Consider the following 19,428-nt stretch of genomic DNA (forward strand, 5'->3'; position numbering starts at 1 on the left):
TCCATGATCATGTCATTAGCAGATGGAGATAGTTTTACTTCTTCCTCTCCAATCTAGGAGCCTTTCATTCAATATCCTTTCCTAACTGCCCTGGCTAGAACTTCCAGTACAATATTGAATAGAAATGATGAGAGTGGACACCCTTGTCTTGTTCCTGATCTTATGGGAAAAGCTTTCAGTCCTTCACATTAAGTGTGATGATAGCTGTGGGATTCTCACAGATGCCCTTTTCAGGTTGAAGAACTTCCCTTCAATTCCTACTTTGTTTTTGTTGCCTGGTTTGTTGTTGTTGTTTTCATCTTAAAGGGGTGTTGGAATTGTCAAATGCTTTCTCTCCATAAGACATACCCTTTCACACTTGTGTTTCCTTCTGTATACACTCTCTATACTGTCTCCATAGCTCAGTATTTCTCATCTTTATGGATCTCTACTTCAGGAAGTCTTGGATCATCCTATTCAAAAGTCTGTATCCATCACTATCTCTTCCCCAGTCTATCATAGAAACTTCAAAGCACTCAGCCATTATTAGTATAAGTACCAATTCTGATAATCCTTGTATAAGGTTTAGTATTTGCCAGCATGTATTTACCATCTTAATCCTCCCAACAACCTTACCAGGTAGATGCTATTAGCACCATTTAATACATGTGGAAGTTGAAAGAGAGTTTAAGTGTCTTGTTCAAGGTTACACAGTGTATAAGTGGCAGAGTCAGGTTGAAAACCCAGGTCCCCTAGCTCCCAACATCATTCTCTTAAACATTTGCTATCATTTGCTATCATATCTATCAATAATTGCTCTTACTTATTTCTTACCTTATTTGCTATCTGTATACAAGCATGGCCAATCTCATTTATTGATATGTTTTTAGTATCTAACACCGTGCACGGCTGGTGTCCATTAACTATTCAATGAACAAATAAATGGTCTCAAGATGCCCCACGGGAGAGGACTCTGGTTGGTTCTGCTGACTATACGTACCCATGAGATTCACAAGGCTCATTTGTTTTTGAGATCCTCAGTAAAAAAAAAGGTCACTTAACTTTAATTCATCGTTTTCTAAACTCATTTGAGCACAGACCCATCTTCCCATTTCTGTCCCCACTGCATTAATAGTCTAGGGAACTGTGTTCCAGGGGACACACTTTGAGAAATACTGCCTCAGAGAGGCAGTCCAGAAGGCACAGTTCCCAGAAGGGTGCTTCTGTTCTCCTTTCTGTGCCCGGCTCCACTCTCATCGAAAAAGTCTCTCCCATAGCCTCAGCTCAGTACAAAAAGAAAACCCCAATATTCAGTTTTCCTTTTCTTTCTTGGAGCTCCTAAAGGGCCCATAGGACACTAAAGAGATATAAAGATTTTTCCAACTATCAAAAGGGCTCCTCTCTCCCCTGCATGTTTGTGGTCCTATAACTTATCACAGAGGGAGCTTTAATTTTCTCAGAGCTCCGATTTCTTGACTGTGATTCAAGTAAATTCACTCTTCATGGTGTACTTCAATCTGCATTCTCAGGATGCAGGCAGAGCCAATGGTGTGTTAACCACAAAACCCGTATTTCTTTCCTAAATACTTACTGTAATGCTGATGTTTATATCATAGCTTCAGACGTAGAATGACTTCAAAATCTTCATATCTCAACTCTGTAAGTCTTCAAAGTCATCTATTCGAACTCTCTCTGAAAAGGAGGAAAGAAAAATTTCAACTTTGAAATCTAAGAAAGAAAACCGCAAACGATATAAGACAAACACATTATGAGCAAAGCAGGAAGCACTGCTGCGATTCGCTTTCTGCTTCTAAAGAGCTTTTACTCTTTCAATTAGTCACCTGCGTCAGCCACAACAAATTACAGGCAGTGCTTAGAGCACCTTTGTAAACCTCTTATAAACAATACTCAATAAGAATTTGTTTTCCTTCATCTTAAACCCAGTGAATAAAGTCATTTCTATGCAATGGTTCTCCACAGCTCTAATTTTTCCATAGTGACTGAAATTTTATACATTTGGTCTAATAGCAAGAATTAGCTTGAGTAAATAGGAGTACTTTCTAAAATACAAATTTACATCAGATCCAAATAAGAGGATTTGGGAAAGAAGCCTTGTAACAAAGGGAGACGAGAAAACAGAGAAGGATAGGATTGGAATCCATCAAGGAGTTGGATATGTACGGCCAGAAGGAACTGACAAAGGCCCAGTTCCTTAGAAAAAGAGATACTGAATAAAGAAGTTGGAGACTAGTGTAAGCCCTCCAGGACATCCAGAGTGAGTGACTGGGTTAGGACTTGGTCTATGCCATTAATTCCAGGCGGAGAACATCTTCTACATCTATTTTCCTCACAGACTGGGGAATGAGGGAAAACCCCACTCACACTGGAAGTACAACAGAGGAGGACTACGGCATGTGTGTATTTCCCCGTGTGATTTTCCTAGTTGCATGTAATCTATATACAAGATAACTCGTTTGGTAATGGTTCATTCCTGACACTCAAAATGGCTGACTGCCTGTGTGGCATCCCAAAGACTCAGCCTGGGAAAGGGATGCTGAATACAAGCAAGACTTCAGCCCTGAGATCCCAGACTAAAGAGGAAAGCCCCTAGATTTATTAGTTGGTTAGTGGTTAGTTGGTTAGTGGTAAAACAGCGTTGGCTTTGGAAAACCTTTTGTTTCAGGCTACTGAGGGACTTCCTCCTATCACCTCCCAATGTCTGTTCAGCACTTCTTTATATTACCTTTTGAAAAAGTCATCTTAGCAAAGAGTTCACTCAAGTACATCAGGCCCTGGATGGGACAGGAGCCAATGACACACCGGCATTGTAAAGGACCAGAGCTGGCATCGATTCTCAGTTTTTAGAAACATATGGGAGGCATGGTGTCTGATCCTATCTTACTTAACTCGTGTAGAGAGAATGGGGTTCCTTTCCAGAAGCCCATGCCGAGGCAACTTATAAGGCAATCATCTTGTGGTGATGAGGGGGCACACGGGAGTGAACCCACGTGAAGTTCCCCCAAAGCAAAAAAAACCATTATTGTCACCCCTGCCCAGTAAAATTCGGACAGCTATGAACTCATTACTGAAAGCCACAAAGATGGTTGTGGTAAACACAGACAAACTATTTATTGGGTTTAAGTAGACTGTCTTTTGTGCCAAAAAAACAAAACAAAACACTTTTTCCCTCCTCCCCCACAAATCTGTTTATTACTAAAAATCTCTGGAGCCTTGTGAACTGGGCTAGACCAATTTAAGCCTGCCTTTCCCCCAGGGCCCCTCCTTAGTATACTCAACTGAGGAGGAATTTGCCTGCTTTAGAAAAGGAGACCCACTTTCTGTACTGGCCACAGAGGAATGCAAAATGAAATTATTCAAAAGGAAAAGGGCCAAGAGAACCACATGAAGCCAAGAGGTGGAAGCAGGAGAAGAAATCCTCTTCTCTCCCTCTTGGAGAGCTCTACTCTCTGACCAGACTCCCATGTCTGTTCTGTCCTTGGCCCATGTCCCTCAAGCACCCCCTAGAGCAGGCGTTCTCAAGCTTAAGTGTGCAAAGGGCCCCCTTGGAACTCTACAACTGCAGTTTGAGAAGAAAGAAATTTCTACAGTGGAGATCATGATCCCAAGGGCCAAGAAGGAGTTTGAAAGGCCTGTACCTCCACCACTAGTTCTAGGAATCCAGTTTGCCCGAAGACAAAGGGATAGTCACTAGGTCATGAAACTTCATCATATAGTAACTGACAGGAAAACAAAACAATAAATCAGCTTTCATGCACTCAAGATAACTTGGGGAAAGAAAAGAGCAAAACCACAATCAGGAAAGAGTCCGAATAAAGTGACAGGCTGAAGTTTAGTAAACTAGTCAAACCTGTATAACAGCAGCAAAAATTCCAGAGGAAAACAGGGCAATGGGGAAAGGAGAAGCAATGTGCAGCAGGAAGGGGCGCCCAAGTCAAGGTCAGACCCGTAAGGTCTTAGCTCATCTTGCCAGGGCTCGCTCCATCCTTCCGAAGTATTTCTTCCTGGTCCAAAACAAACTTTCACCAGGCTTTCAGATGATTATCAACCCCTGTGCAAAACCTCTCACATGACTTTGTGACTAATTCTAGACCAACTGTATCTGGAGGGAAGATACACCAGAGAAAAACATACTTTTATCTTACGTTTCAAAAGACAGTTTTGACAGAACATGCCGATGGAGGTGCCCACAATGAAGGGACATTTCTGGTGAGTTTTATTCACACACTACTTTACTACAGTGTCAGCTGCCTCAAGGTCCAGAGCATTTAGCAGGGTCTTTACCCTGCTCCACCAGGCATCCAATGGTGGGCCCCTACTACAGATCCTACAGATCCGGGCTTCCATGAGAGCCACTTTCACTCTGGCTACTTTCTCCCATCTTTCTTTTCCTGGATGCCTACAGCAAAGAAAGAAGGTTTTTAAAGATATTTTCAGGAGCGGGGTGCCTGGTGGCTCAGTCAGGTAAGGAACTGACTCTTGGTTTTGGCTCAAGTCATCATCTCATTGTCATGGGATGGAGCCCCACATCTGGCTCTGTGCTCAGCATGGAGTCTTTTCAGATTCTCTCTCCCTCTCTCTCCTGCTCACTTACACACTCTCTCTCTCTCAAATAAATAGATAAAATCTTTTTTAAAAAATCTATTTTCAGGCACCACGGGCATTTCCTTCTTACCCCCATACAAATCTCAAGATACCTTTCCGGATTCAGCTTAGATGTCTCCATTTCCATGAGACCTTTCTCTGACTGTCTTACTTCTTCCTCAGTGAGCTTTCTGTCTCTTCAATTCATGTTAATTATCTAATTATAGATAACAACTATAGTTAATTCTCAACCATCTAGTATTTGATTAGCCAGAGCAGCAATAATATAATAATATAGCAATAATAATAAAATAGTAATCATTGTTATTATTTGAACATTTATAAATAATAAACAAAATTCCTCCAACTCAACAAAACTGTGTACCTGTTAGAAGGCACCACTGACTAGAACTACACAATAACCTATAGACATCACCACGGGTCTGTAGCTGTGTGGAGACAGTCCCATCCCATCACCCCTCCGATATGTACTTACTATATTGGTGTCTGAGGTGTCATTCTACTAGCATTAATTCCAGGACCACACAAGTTGATGGAAAAACCATTAGTAAGTGACTGGACTGGTCATGTACAGGAGCCAAGGTTAGAGGCAATTGAGCAATGACAACAGGAGGAAGGTGACACAGGAGAGAGGGTAGCAGGGACACTGCGGGAGGGAGGGGGATTCCCTTCAAAGATCACTGGGTCCACTGAGATGACTTTAGAAAGAAAGAAAAAAGGACAGTTATTGAGGACACACTAGGACCATCTAGGTTTCGTTTTAATATGGGGGAAGGCGTACAAAAATCTTGGTTAAAGGACAAATAATAGACCATTTTAATAGTACTAACCATGGGCCCATTTTATTTGTCAAGTAATTTATAGGAGAGTTTCTCATCCTGAACTATTATGCATGTGCTATTTTTGCACATTAGGATAATATCCATACGATGGTGAGTATTTTCCTAAATACTAGATTCCCCGTGAACTGAATATTGGTAGCCTTCACTGAGTAATGGTATACTAAATGCATCTCAAAGTATGATTCAACTGTAAACATCCTTTTGTACTTCTCTTGATCGAGAGATATATCTTTCATATGCTCACGCATTTTTTTTTTCCTTTAAAATGAGACTGTGGTTTTTTATCTTGCATGATTTTGGTATTTCATAGGCATGAAGCCAATGCTCAAAGAATAGATTCTGAAAGACTGACGGGGTACCAGTGGGCACAGGGCAGCTCCTTTCCCCTGCGAGGGCTCTGGCAGTCAGCATGCCACCAGCTGCAGGAAGATGCTCGCCATCAAAATAGCAACTGACGCGGGGACACATGAAGGAGAGGGAGCTAAAATAAGCACCTCGATCCTCCCCGGCGAGATCCAGAAACTCCACCACCCTGCTGTCCTTGGGGCTATCTTCCTAGGGGGACACGTTTCCCACTTGATGGGCTTTCTGCCGCTACTTCGGTAGGTTTCCTATTACGGCATACATCCCGTTACAGCAACAGGTCTTAAAAGGGAGCATCAGGTCCTCTTATGTTTTCAAACCTTGGGAGGTGTTACGCTTCAAAATCCAAAGGATGTGGGTATTATCTAAAATCACAAGTGTAAAAATTAAGTTAAGGGGGTAGAATTCTCCATTTTACCTTCTGTCATATATTTTTTTCAAAATCTTCGGTGCCTTAGCACTTGCCTTGGAGCAACCACAAAATGCATAAACAAGTAGCAAACAAACATGGAAGAAAAATTCAGCTTGCTATCTGATAGACACGTGTCTTCGTGAATATGACCTTATATTGTTTATAGCACCCAAATATATACTGTGGACCAAATGTCTGTGTCCCCTGAAGTTAACATATTGAATTTCTGGTCCCTAAGGTGATGGTATTTTTTGTTGGGGCCTTTGGGAGGTGTTTAGGTGATGAAGGTGGAACCTTCAAAATGGGATGAGTGTCTTTTTAAGAACAAACAGAGACAGCTTGGTGCTTCTCTCTGCTCTCCACCATGTGAGGCCACAGCAAGAGGGTGGCTGTCTGTAAACCAGCAAGAGGGCCCGCACAAGGCACCGAACCCGCCACCACCTTGATCTTGGACTTGCCAGCCTCCAGAACAGTGAGAAATAAGTGTCTATTGTTTAACCCACCCAGTCTATAGCATTCTTATTGCAACAGCCCAAACTAAGATATTTAGTAAGAGCCAGCTTTATATTTAGTAATTGAATATATGTGTGTGTGTGTATGTGTCTACACACATTGTATACGTATACATATATATAATTGCGTATATAATGACAAAACACATAATGTGCTAAATTGCAAAACGGAAAAACAGGATGCAACATTGCAACATTTCAAAGTGTGCCTCAAAAAGCACCATAACTTTCTCCAAGGTCTCCAAGTCCTTAAACTTCAACAGTCTGAAAACCATCACCTGGGTCCATTTCCACAGGCAGTTCCAGAGGATACTGTTAGAGTTACAGCTGCCACAACAAAAAGAGAACTAAGACCCTTCACAGAACCAAGTGCTCACTGTTCTGTCAGAGGTAAATGGGGGCTTCCCAGTGGACTGCAGTGGGCTCAAAGCAACCACAACATCATGACCCTCCCTTGGACTCCTAGACACAGTCGATCCGTGTGACTCAGCACTTGGTGAAGACAAATATTTTCTACTGCTCTCCACTGACTTCGTATGTGCATGTTTTCACAAAAATAAGATTATTATGCTAACCTTGCTCTTTTTTTCCTAAGTGAACAACAAACACCAAAGAAAAAGCCTATTGATATGCAAGCTGCATCTGATAAGAAAAATATGCACTATGGGCATATTCCCTCTCTGTATACTCTGCCTATAAGCCCTTGTGATAGGGAGGGAAGTGATGGGTCCTGACTGCCTCTGGGTCACAGCTTCATCCTGAAGTAATGTCTTCTGGGTGCATGTCATTTATAAGTATGAGAAGCCCCTTTCTAATGTTAACTTTTTCTTCTATCTGCCCTCTGCCATCAATTGCATGGTTAATAAGATAACGTCAAAAGTCTACCATGAACCTAGTAATGTGCCTCACAGCTTTATACTTTGTAAGTCACAGCCACTTAGGAGCATTTAAAGTAATAGTGCTTTGGTTGGTGGGAACGCAAACGGGTACAGCCACTGTGGAAGATAGTATGGAAGTTCCTCAAAAAATTAAAATTAGAACTACCATATGATCCAGTAATTCCACTACTGGGTATTTACCCAAAGAATACAAAAACACTAATTCAAAAAGATACATGTTCCCCTACGTTTACTGTAGCATTACTGACAATAGCCAAAATACGGAGGCGGCCCAAGCGGCCACTGACAGACGAATGGATAAAGATAATGTGGTACACACACACGCACACGCACACAGGAATATTACTCAGCCATAAAAAAAGAATGAAAACTTGCCATTTGCAACAGCATGGATGGCTCTAGACAGTTTAATGTTGAGTGAAATAAGTCAGACCATACGATTTCACTCATATGTGGATTTTAGGAAACAAAACAAAGAAAGAAAAGGGGGGAGAAACCAAAAAAAAAGACTCTTTACTATGGAGAACAACCTGATGGTTTCCAGAGGGGAGGTGGGTGGAAGGGTGGGTGAAATAGGTGATGGGGATTATGTACAGTTATGATCACAATCATCTCGACTGACAAGCACTGACTAACGTGTAGCATTGTCGAATCACTACACTGTACGCCTGAAACCAATATAACAATGTAGAATAACTATGCTGGATTTCTACTATAAATAAATAAATAGACACATACACACATCAATTAATAGTGCACATGTGAGGCACGATGTAACCCGCAGACAATGCTCACAAACACATAAATTCCTTCACCCTCTGTGGTAACTCTGAAGTATGTGAGCCATGCGGCACTCTGTCAGAGCCAGGAGCACACGTGGGCACGGATGGACCTGCTTGCTGGCTCTGTGCGTGCTCACTGGCCCCCAGGACCACACGCTCTGGTCCTGCGGCGTGGCCCCCAAACACAGAGGCAACGTCGTGGACTCCCACAAACCACAGGTCCCAAATGAGAAAGCCAGGTCAGGTCCGCTCCTTGGAGAGGTGTTCACCATTAAGAAACACCAGGGGAAGAGTTGCTCAGCAGTACTAAAAGAAACCATTTTTTTCTAAGATTTATTTACTTTAGAGAGAGAGAGAGAGAGCATGAGCGGGAGAGGCAGAGAGAGAGAGAGAATCTCAAGCAGACTGCCCTGAGCAGGCAGAACCCAAGGTGGGGCTCGATCTCATGACCCTGAGATCACGACCTGAGCCAGAAACCAAGAGTCAGTTGATTAATGACTGTACCACCCAGGCACCTCTAAAGGAAACAATTTTTGAATGGAGATAGCAACCAAAAGAATTAGGAAGACAAAGAAGACGAAAGATGTGCTGGAACTTCTAACTGACCAAACTATGGTGGGCTCAATCCTTCCGACAGAGGAAGCAGGGACGTCCTCTCTGATGGAGGAGGACAGCATACCTGGGAAATCACAGCTTCCTCCTGAGCCTCCAAAAGTAAAATAAGTAAGCTAGACCAGAGAACTGATACTGCTTAAAAATGTGGCCTGAGGGGGCGCCTGGGTGGCTCAGTTGTTAAGCATCTGCCTTCGGATCAGGGCGTGATTCCAGAGTCCTGGGATCGAGCCCCACATCAGGCTCCTCTGCTGGGAGCCTGCTTCTCCCTCTCCCACTCCCCAGGCCTGTGTTCCCTCTCTCACTGGCTGTCTCTCTCAAAAGAAAAAAAAAAAAAAAAAAACCACTCCCCCTGCTTGTGTTCCCTCTCTCACTGGCTGTCCCTCTCGGTCAAATAAATACATAAAATCTTAAAAAAAAAAAAAAAAATGTGACCCGAGTCAACAAATCAGGTATAAATCACATACGTGAGGATAATCATCGACTCGATATTGCTTCGCATAATGTCATAAAACTCTGATCCTCACTGTTAACAGAATTTTAATCATTCTTTGAAAAGCATCTCATATCCGACAACTGTGGAAGTGTAATAATTGTGTCAAAAACAGCCGTTTTCAGGGTATTGGGGGGAAGTTTAGTTAATAACAATAACAGCAGCAACTAATACTCGTAGAGCACTCGGTATTTACTAGGCCCTGTTCTAAGCACTATCTGTATATTAACCACTTCATCACCACTCCCAGCTGCTATTAGTATCCCCATTCTACAGATGAAGAAACTAAGGCACAGGAAGGTTGTCCAAGATCACACAGGTGGCCACTTAGCATTTCTGGCCCCAGAGTCCTCACTCTTACTCACTACGCTATGCTTCATCCCGGATTAAAAATAATTTCAAAGCTTTAAGAAATATAAAAACTTTTCACAAGATTCTACCCACTTTGTCGTCAGTATCTCCGTGATAAATCGAACACAGGTTAGTAGAAATTACTATAAACATTACTATAAATATAATATCGATTATTATAAAAAGTTTAATAACACAGATTAGTTTCTGACTTCTCTATTTAGGGGAAAATGTATCTTCACCACTGGGAAAGGCCAAACGCACCTCGGTATCCCGCACGGGGTGGGCGGTGCCTTACCGACAGAAGGGGGACAAAGGGACTCTCTCCCCAGGTCTTGGGGTTAGCGCTCAACCTGTCCGGCAGGCATCTGTCATGCAGACGCCCCACGACCCTGCTACCCCTGCACTGAGGTCCCACAAAGGGCACTCATTACCCTTGAGATCAGTTTAATTTGCTTTATGCCAACCAAATCAGATGCGAACTTAGCACCTACTGAAGGTAAGACCCCGTGGTATGTGCGGAGAAGAAAAAAAAAGAAACTCAGGCAACAGTGAAGAACTGAAGGACTTAAATAAAAGTAACTTAAAGGTCCAAGTAGAAGAGTCTGGAACACCAAACTGAAAGGATATAAAGGGAAGGGATAAATCCTGAGGCCTCTCTTCAAGGAAGAAAGCCACTCGGGCATTAGCACTTGAGGACGAAAAAGCAGCTCATGAAACCCTCCCACCTTTGGGGTGGGAACAGAAAATGGTACAGCCACTCTGGAGATCAGTTTGGCTGTTTTTCTTACAAAGTTTAAACACATACTTATCATCTGACCCAGCAATCCCAGTCCTAGGTATTGATCCGAGAGAAATGAAAACTTATGATCCCATGAAAACCCCGTACATGAATGTTATGGGAGTGTTATTCATAATTACCCCAAAGTGAACACGACCCAAGTGTCCTTTAACTGGTGAATGGATAAGCAAGCTCTCTATCCACACAATGGAATACTACTCGGCAACGAAGGAACAAGTCACCGAACAACGTGGTTGGATTTCAGGGGCCTTAAACTACGTGAGAGGAGCCAGACTCCAAAAGCTACAGACAATGATTCCATCTATATGGCATTTGGAAAAGGCAGAACTGTAAGGACAGAAAGCAGACCAGGGGTTGCCAGGGGTGAGAACTGAGTGCAGAGACCAATTACAGGGGGGCATGAGAAACATTTTAGGGTGATGGAGATTTGTATTTTCATCGTGGTGGTTACGAACTGTACGCACTTATCAAGACATGTCACCGTACGCTTTTCAAGAGTGAATTTTAGGGTGTGTAAATTATGCATCAATAAATCTGACTTTAAAAAAAAACAGCACTCAGCAATTAATGCCAACAAAATTATCTCATGGAATGGGGCTATTCTTATCTTCTACAAAGTTCTATGAATCATTTATCGAACTTCCTCTATTAACTCCCACTCCCAATTTCTTCTCACACGATATTTATAAGATTACTGGTTGCTCATTTGTAGAAGAAAAAGCTCCTTTAGGCATATAAAATATCTTAGAGTAAACGCTGAGTCCTTAGATAATTATGGGAACTCTCCTGTATTAAAAACAGACTTGGGAAGTGTCTCTTTCTGCTCATGCTAAGTAAGTAAGTGCCTGCTGATCTCTGAGGAAGGTAGGCAGTAAGACTCCCACGGTCCCGTCCATCTACACAGATGGTCACTACAAAACCATTAAATGACCAAGAAGTTCAAGCACTCCATCCCTTACATGCTGAACTACTCTGAAGGTAAACCAAGGTTTCTGCTAAAATCTTTAGGCAACAAGTAAATCTAAACTAAACCTTGACTTTCATTGCAAACCTCTAGTAAGGCAGGAAAATCACAGACATCGCCGTCCTATGAACAACGTAACTGCACTATGGTTTGATCCACACGTGCAGACTAAAAACAGTATGCAAGATTCTGGTTCTTTCCTTCATTCAATACCCAGCAGATACGTCTCGATCGCCCATGTGTGCTAGACATGAGAGATACAATGAGAAACCAACACCCCTGTCATGACGGAGCTCACGTTCGCTCGGGAGTAACAGACAAATTGTAAGTACATGAATGGACAAACAGACAAACTGATTAGTCGATGACAGACTGTAGGTGTATAAACACTTGGGGGGGGGAGCAGGGTAAGAGAATGGGGAGCTTCTAGTTTAGATAAAGTGGGCAAGGATCTGCGGAGCCCTGGAAGAACTTGGGGAAGCAAGCTGGTGAGTATGGGGAAGGAGAATGGTCAGGCAGGGGAGAGGAGAACAGTGCGAATCCTCGAGTCTTGAGATGGGAGTGTGACTGGGTGTCCAAGGGACAAGCGAGGTGGCTGGTGTGGCTGGACGGGGGTGAAGGAGAGGAGGAGTGGCTGGGGAGCTGGCAGGAAATGCTGGTCGGACACAGCTGGCACAGATCGGACAGGTCCTGTGCCAAAGAAGGACTTTGGGTTTTGGTCAGGGTCACCAGAAGCCACTGTTGGGTGTGGGCAAGGGAGTGACATGATCTTGAATTAGTTTTAAAGATTAACTGTAGTTACACTAGGGAAAATAGGCTCTAGGGGCAGGCAGATGGGGAAGTGGACCAGAAGAAGCAGAGAACCTGACAGGAGGTCACCCCAGCCATCCAGGCAGAGAGTCAGCCCTGGACAGGGTAGTGACCGTGGAGGAGATGAGAAGGAACCAGCGGGGCAGCCAGGCGCATGTCGGGGCCACAGACCGAGACGCAAGGTGCCGAAACCGTGCAGATTCGTCCTGTACTCAGTAGCAGCCAAGCGAGTCCACAGAAAACACACATTACATTCCCACCAGGGAGCGAGAGATGTGAATTCAGAGAGAGAAAAGGTGACTTGGACCCACACATCATTAGTCCCTAAGACTTTAAAAGCTTTACGGGGTAAGAGTTGACTCAGGAGCAGTTCAGATATTAATTTTATCCCCACTGACTAGGTTATTTACTATATGCAGCTAAGAAATGGATTTCTGTAAGAAACTATATATTCCATTAGTGAACTTTCCAGGAAACAAAGGTTTCCAGTGAACCTAATAAAAACTTCAAAGCTGTATCAAATATATCCACAACGCTTTGAAGAGTCCCTGTATCTAATTCTTCCTAAAAGAAAAGAATGTCAGCAGGATTGAAGAATATGGTTATTCTTTACTACATTCACATTATAAAAGAGCTCTGTCCGATGGGAAACAGAAGTCAAATTATAAGACTCTAATTAGTTGACATGTTAAGGTATTTTATATAATAAACACAATTTGCTTGACACAATCCCCATCAAAGCATTTTTCTGCTTCTCACGTTATGTTCTTCAGCTGCCCTAAGAATTCTTTTTTTTTTTTTTAAAGATTCTTTCTTTCCTTCTTTCTTTCTTTCTTTGATAGAGAGAACATGAGCAGGGGAGAGGAGCAGACTCCCCACTGAGCAGGGAGCTTGATGTGGGACTCGATCCCAGCACCCTGAGATCATGACCTGAGCCGAAGGCAGACACTTAACTGACTGCGCCACCCAGACGCCCCCGCCCTAAGCTTTCCATGTTGAGGAAGCGCTTGCTGAGTTTGCCGAAGCTGGATCTAACCTAGGAAGAGGCCAGGAACAGAAAGGCACAAGGGGATCAAGGTTGGTGCCCTCAAGTCAGAATGAGGTGCAGTAGCAGGACGGCCAGCGAAGCGAAGCTCCCGCCTTATGGGAGTCTGCGCACGTCCCAGATCACATCTGTTTCATCTAAGACAAGATTCGCGCCCGGGATCCAAAGCACAAGGAAAAGTTTAAATTGTTTTGATTGGCCTAACTGTAGCCTGTTAATATGCACAACGTCTTCCAGGAAGATATCACTCCCATATTTTCCATCTTTTCCTCCCTCTTACCCTAATTCAATACCACAGAGCCTGATGGGAAACCAGATCAAAACACACTTGGGGAGGGGCGCCTGGGTGGCACAGCTGTTAAGCGTCCGCCTTCGGCTCAGGGCGTGATCCTGGCGTTCTGGGATCGAGCCCCACGTCAGGCTCCTCTGCTGGGAGCCTGCTTCTTCCTCTCCCACTCCCCCTGCTTGTGTTCCCTCTCTCGCTGGCTGTCTCTATCTCTGTCAAATAAATAAATAAAAACATTACAAAAAAAAAAAAAAACAGGGGACGCCGAGCACAGGGACCTCTGGAGACAACAGGCATAGACACCACTTTCAATCGTTTGCTATTGGTGGGAAAATGTTTCAATCTGGTTGGAACCACCCAAATTTGAAACCACCTTATAAACTTAGTCTGCTTTTGGTTTTGTAAAGGTTTTATGCAAAGGAAACGAGCTCCCGAAAGTAACCATAACCTCTTCAGCTTTATCAATAGCCAAGAGAAAAATGTCCTTTAGGAGAGACAGGACACAGGGCCAGGACAGGGGACTTCATGGCTCCCCAGTGTTTCCTCTTGGTAACATTTTGGAAGTCCTTTCATGGTTTTCCAGATGTCTTCCTACCTCATTATATCTCTTTGGATATATCCTCGGAAAGATCTGTCCTAAAACAATTCACTGTTTTGCTGTAAAAGATTTTTTTTTACACAAATCTCTGAATTTAGTGACTTTTCCCACAGTATCAGCTCTTAAAGACAGATTTTTTTTCTGGCTTGTTGCTTTAAGATGTCAAGATGTATTCTGCTTTTCTAATCTCGACTTAGGACTTCCTTCACACAGCCCCTCATTGTTACAATAACCAGATGTTTCTGCCTCTTTCCAGAAGACAGCAGCAGCGAGCCTTTAGGCCCTAGGCTCCCCCCAGGTCATCCGTTCAGATATGTACCTTATTTCTTCCCAATGGTTCCAGACAAATCTTCTCTATCTCTGTTTTTTAAAATCTCAGAGTTAAAACCCACACATACCCACGCAATGTCAAGTCCTCTGCCAAGAATGAATTAGTGTGGTTTTCTCTTTGGACTCATCTATAATGACCTTAAGATGTATTATATCTGGATTCTCAGAGGTCTGCTAAGTATTAACCACAATGATGTGAAATGTTAGAAAATTGGGTCAGTCTGTACCTCCATTATTAATCCAGTCTGCTATCACTTTTTGGTGAGATTCTTAATATTAACACATTCTGAAACTGTCACTGACCCACTTGAGAAACTAATGAACCTTAGAAGCTCCCTCTCCAGAAATATTCCAAAACAAAATGGTGGCTATAATGGCCATTCCAGAACACGAGTCAGCAAACTGCCGCCCATGGACTAGCTCAGGGCCACTGTCTATTTTTCTCAATACAGTTTTCTTGGAAAGCAGCCCCGCTCATTCATTTCCCAATTATCGATAGCTGTTTCCATGCTACAGTGCAAAGCTGAATAGTTTTGACGGGAACCCATAGGGCCCATAGAGCCTGAAATGTTTACTTCTGATCCTTTATAGAAAGTCTGTCCACCCATTTGAAAACCAATGACTTTTAAGACAATGCACGTAAATCCTACCCTGTGTGGTGTTGCAAAGATACTTATCTAGATTATCATTTTCCTTGGTTAAAATTAAATGGCAGAGTTAAATGCAAAAGTGCCTAGTACAGTGCCTGAGATTCAGTGGGCAATTACTATATGTCCCCTTCTTCTACTGGCCAACCGCCTCCTGGTCCTTCAGTTCCTGGTTCAAATGTCTCCTCCTCTCTGTGGTATTCTCCCTGCAGAGTTGAAAGCTCCTCCCCTTAGCACTGTAAGTTATTTTAACACTGACTAGCCCATATTCTCATTACTCACTTGCCTTTCTTCCCATAGAGAATGTGAATTGCTTTGGAGTAAGTGCCATATCTTATTTGTTTCTCCAGGGCCTGGCACACAGAAAAATCCTTGCAAAGATTTTTTTTCTAAGAATGAGTAAAGAAATAGCAAATCAACACTAGAAATAGTCCTAATTCTAAAAGATGCCATGTGAAGATTATTAGTAAATAAAATGATATCAAAAATATCAAAATATAGTATCAAAATAATTAGTAAATAATATCAAATTAGTAAATAACACCAACATACTTTGATATATGTAATTGATACATGTAAATGATTTATGTAATAAATAATGAGCACTCTTTTTTTTTTGGTGGTCACCAACTTAAGGTCACAATGTGCTACATATTACAGCAGTTTTACCCAACAGGAGAGTGATGATTAACACTTCAACCATGTGTAGGCACAAAGAAGTTCCTAGAACCCAAGAAAGAAATAATGACTCTTGCTTAAATCCAACAACTTAAAATATGTATTGCTACTCAAGCCTCTCATTTTTCTTTTAAAGATTTTATTTATTTGAGAGAGAGAGAGAGCGAGCATGAACGTGAGGAGGGGCACAAGGAGAGGGAGAAGCAGACTCCCCGCTGATCAGGGAGCCAGACTCAGGGCTCAATCCCAGGACCTCGACACCATGACCTAAACTGAACACAGACACTTAACCGACTGAGCCATCGGGCACCCCTCAAGCCTCTCATCTTTAAATGGCAATATAAAGTATGATTTTCTTTGTCTATACCAAGAGCCTTAATTTAGATTTCTAATATCAGTGATACACTTTAGCATAAAATAATATCTTTGAAAAGATAGCCATTTTGGTTTTTCATGGATTTTGTTAAAAAACATCCATTCATTTGAAGATTCACGAATCAGGCACTGAACCAGGCAGTGAAGCTGTAACAGGAGAGAAATAAAGTCTTTGTCCTCACCCTAATAAAACAAATGAGCTTCAAGAGATCTTAGAGTTAATTTTGACAAGATTCTTCTTCGAGTTACTTATATTCCATTAGTTTCCCATTATATTACCTTCCATAAATAACTAAAAGGGTCTCATGTTTCCAAAATAGAGACAGGTTTCCATATTGGATGGTTTCCTATTGCTCTACAACAAATCACAACATATTTGGTGACTTGAAACAACACAAATTTATGACCTTACAGTTCTAGAGGTTAGAAGGCTAAAGTCGGTCTCACTTGGCTAAAAACCAAAGTGTTGGCAGGGCTGCATTCCTCCAGGGGCTCTATGGGAAGAATCCATTCCTTTGCTCACCGGCATTCCTTGGCTTGTGGCCCCTTCCTCCATCTTCAAAGCAGCAAAGACAGTGCGGACTTTATCACATGACATCACTCTGACACGGATTCCCCCACCTTCCTCCTTCACGTCAGAGGACCCTGTGATTACATCGGACCCACCCAGATCACCTATGGTCATCTTCCCATCTCAGCATCAATTGACCAGCAGCCTAATTCCTATTTGCCATGTCACCTAACATAGTCGCAGCTTCCAGGGATTAGGACATGAGTCCCGATTCTTTGGGGAGTCGTGAGAGTCTCCTACCACACAGAGCTTCGTAGCAGTCAGGTCAATGGGGCCAGGTCACATGTACGACCCAGTGTGAAACCCGAAACCCATCACCCCTGGGCACCTGTCCTCCCACCTGGAATGTGGCTCCCGGGCACCTGTTCTCCCACCTGCTGGAATGTGGCTCCTCCCCAGCACCTCCCAGGAGCACACGGCCTCTGCCCTTCCATGTGTGCCACCGTACGAAGATGCCATTCCCATTCGTCAAACTAGGTTCCAGCCACCCTCTCAATTGTTTTAATAATAAAACTAATGATTTTTTTCTGGTCTGGCCCACCCCCCAAATGGAGGGAAAGCCATGCCCTCTATTCCATCCCTCTATTCTAGTGAGGGATAAAACCCCCCTTTGCACATGTGTTACACTAAGATTTATTAATTATAGTAAATATGTATTCATCTATGTCCTGTTGTTGTGTTAATTCTCTATTACCTCAACATACATTCACTGTTCATTGTTTTTAAAGTTCAGAGAACAGTGGGGTATCTGGGGGGCTCAGTCAGTTGAGCGTCTGCCTTCAGCTCAGGTCATGACCCCAGGGTCCTGGGATCGAGCCCCACATCGGGCTCTCTGCTCAGCACGGAGCCTGCTTCTCCCTCTCCCTCTGCCTGCCGCTCCCCCTGCTTATGCTCTCTCTCTCTCTGTGTCAAATAAATAAATAAAATATTTTTTTAAAAGTAAAGATTAAAGTTCAAAGAACAGACGGGTGTGTGTGTATGGACGTACGCGTGCACGTGCCTGCTATAAACCCCTCGAGAGCAAAGACCGCCTAACTTGCTGAACACAAATGCTTAGTAGACACTAGTCAGCTAAGTAAAGACGAAGAAGTCTTTGACCACGACAGAAAAAAAAGACATGTTTCTGGCGTCCTGTAGAGATTTCCTGTCGAGATTTCCTGTCATAGAAGGTGAGTGGAAAGAACCAGGTGGTGTAGCTGGCTCAAGCGGGGCAAGGGAGGTCATTCTGGGCCCTGAGATGTCACCTCAGGGGCCACAGCAGCTGGCTCTTCCAACACTGAGCTGCCTCCTGGCTTGGGGGAGTCAGAGCCAGCGCTTCTGTTTTTGACAACAGCATTTGGCCACACAGAGGGCTCTGTTTCAGCTGGCGTTCGCCTAGGATAGAATGCCCACTTGGCTGTATGGAGCAGATTTTCCAGCTCTGTTTTCCTATGGGCACACGGTTGTGACCCTTGGGTACTGGAAGCATCTACTGAGAATCAGATCTAGTCACTTGTACAGGAGTTCACCCCAGGTCATCAGACCCCGTCTGACCACTGGGCTAGAGATCACTTACCTTAGGAATAGTTCAGAACAAAGGTTTATAAAATACTTGATCAACTAGGTGCTTAACAATTGGTATTTAACTGTGATCACTTTGACAATTTCAAAGTTAACAAATGTAAACCTGAGACACTGAATTGTACTGAGCCTCTCTCCAGGTGTCTCAGACACCCAGCGTCCTATTCCACAAATTCTCCCTCTTCCTTTCTCCCCCTCAGCTCAGCTGCCACGCTGAGGACACAGATGTCAAAAAGTATGTTCACTTTCCACCCCCTAGGCACTCTTCTAGGCATGAGAAGTGAAAACGGCCACAAGATTTCCATTTCCCTTGCTCCTTTCTCTGCCACGCACCACAAAATCCCCAAACCAAAGGAAAAAAATTGTATCAGGGGAACCAGGGCTTGCCCAGCCCCTTACGCTGTTAGTGTCACTAAGTGACACTTGGGACATAGTTTCATTGGCTCTTTACAGTCAGCCTCCCAGATCCCACAAAGACAGAGGGAAAAGAACTGCTCTTCCCGTTCGAACATTCCCGTTGTTACCTGTGCTCTCGGGTAAAACCCGCCAGAAGCTCATCCATGCTTGCTGCCCCCACCCACCCTCATTTCTTAATGCTCTCCCTTCAATCCAGAGAACCCCAAGATGTGCAAACAAGAAGACACCCCGGAGATCGTCCTACTTCCACCCCTCAGTCTACAGGTGAAGACATTGCAAAGGCTTTCGTCTTCCTACTGGGACAGAAGCCCATGGTGAAGCCAGAGGCGGCCCTGTAAGAAGACCACAGGTCTAGGATCTGGCTGGAGCCCTGCATTTGCGCATGACCGTCGTACGGTGGAGGGAAGCTGGAGGAGTTGTGTCCAGCACAATGTAGCACCCTAACCTGGGGTACAGGGAATAAGCTTTTGTCCGAAC

The 19,428-nt window shown here is 43.5% G+C and overlaps 1 protein-coding gene across 2 annotated transcripts in view; it reads right to left on the bottom strand.

Moving 5' to 3' along the window:
- SVIL (supervillin) overlaps positions 1–19,428 on the bottom strand; it is a 233,436-nt gene that overhangs the window by 168,978 nt on the left and 45,030 nt on the right. For both annotated transcript variants that reach the window (XM_045812830.2, XM_045812832.2), the window contains exon 2: positions 1,571–1,671. The gene's annotated coding sequence lies outside the window, so the exon portion shown is untranslated. The remainder of the gene's footprint in view (positions 1–1,570; positions 1,672–19,428) is intronic.

This window comes from Ursus americanus, chromosome 31 (genome assembly GCF_024610735.1).
Source record: "Ursus americanus isolate L20-20 chromosome 31, mUrsAme1.1.p, whole genome shotgun sequence".
NCBI classification, from domain to species: Eukaryota; Metazoa; Chordata; class Mammalia; order Carnivora; family Ursidae; genus Ursus; species Ursus americanus.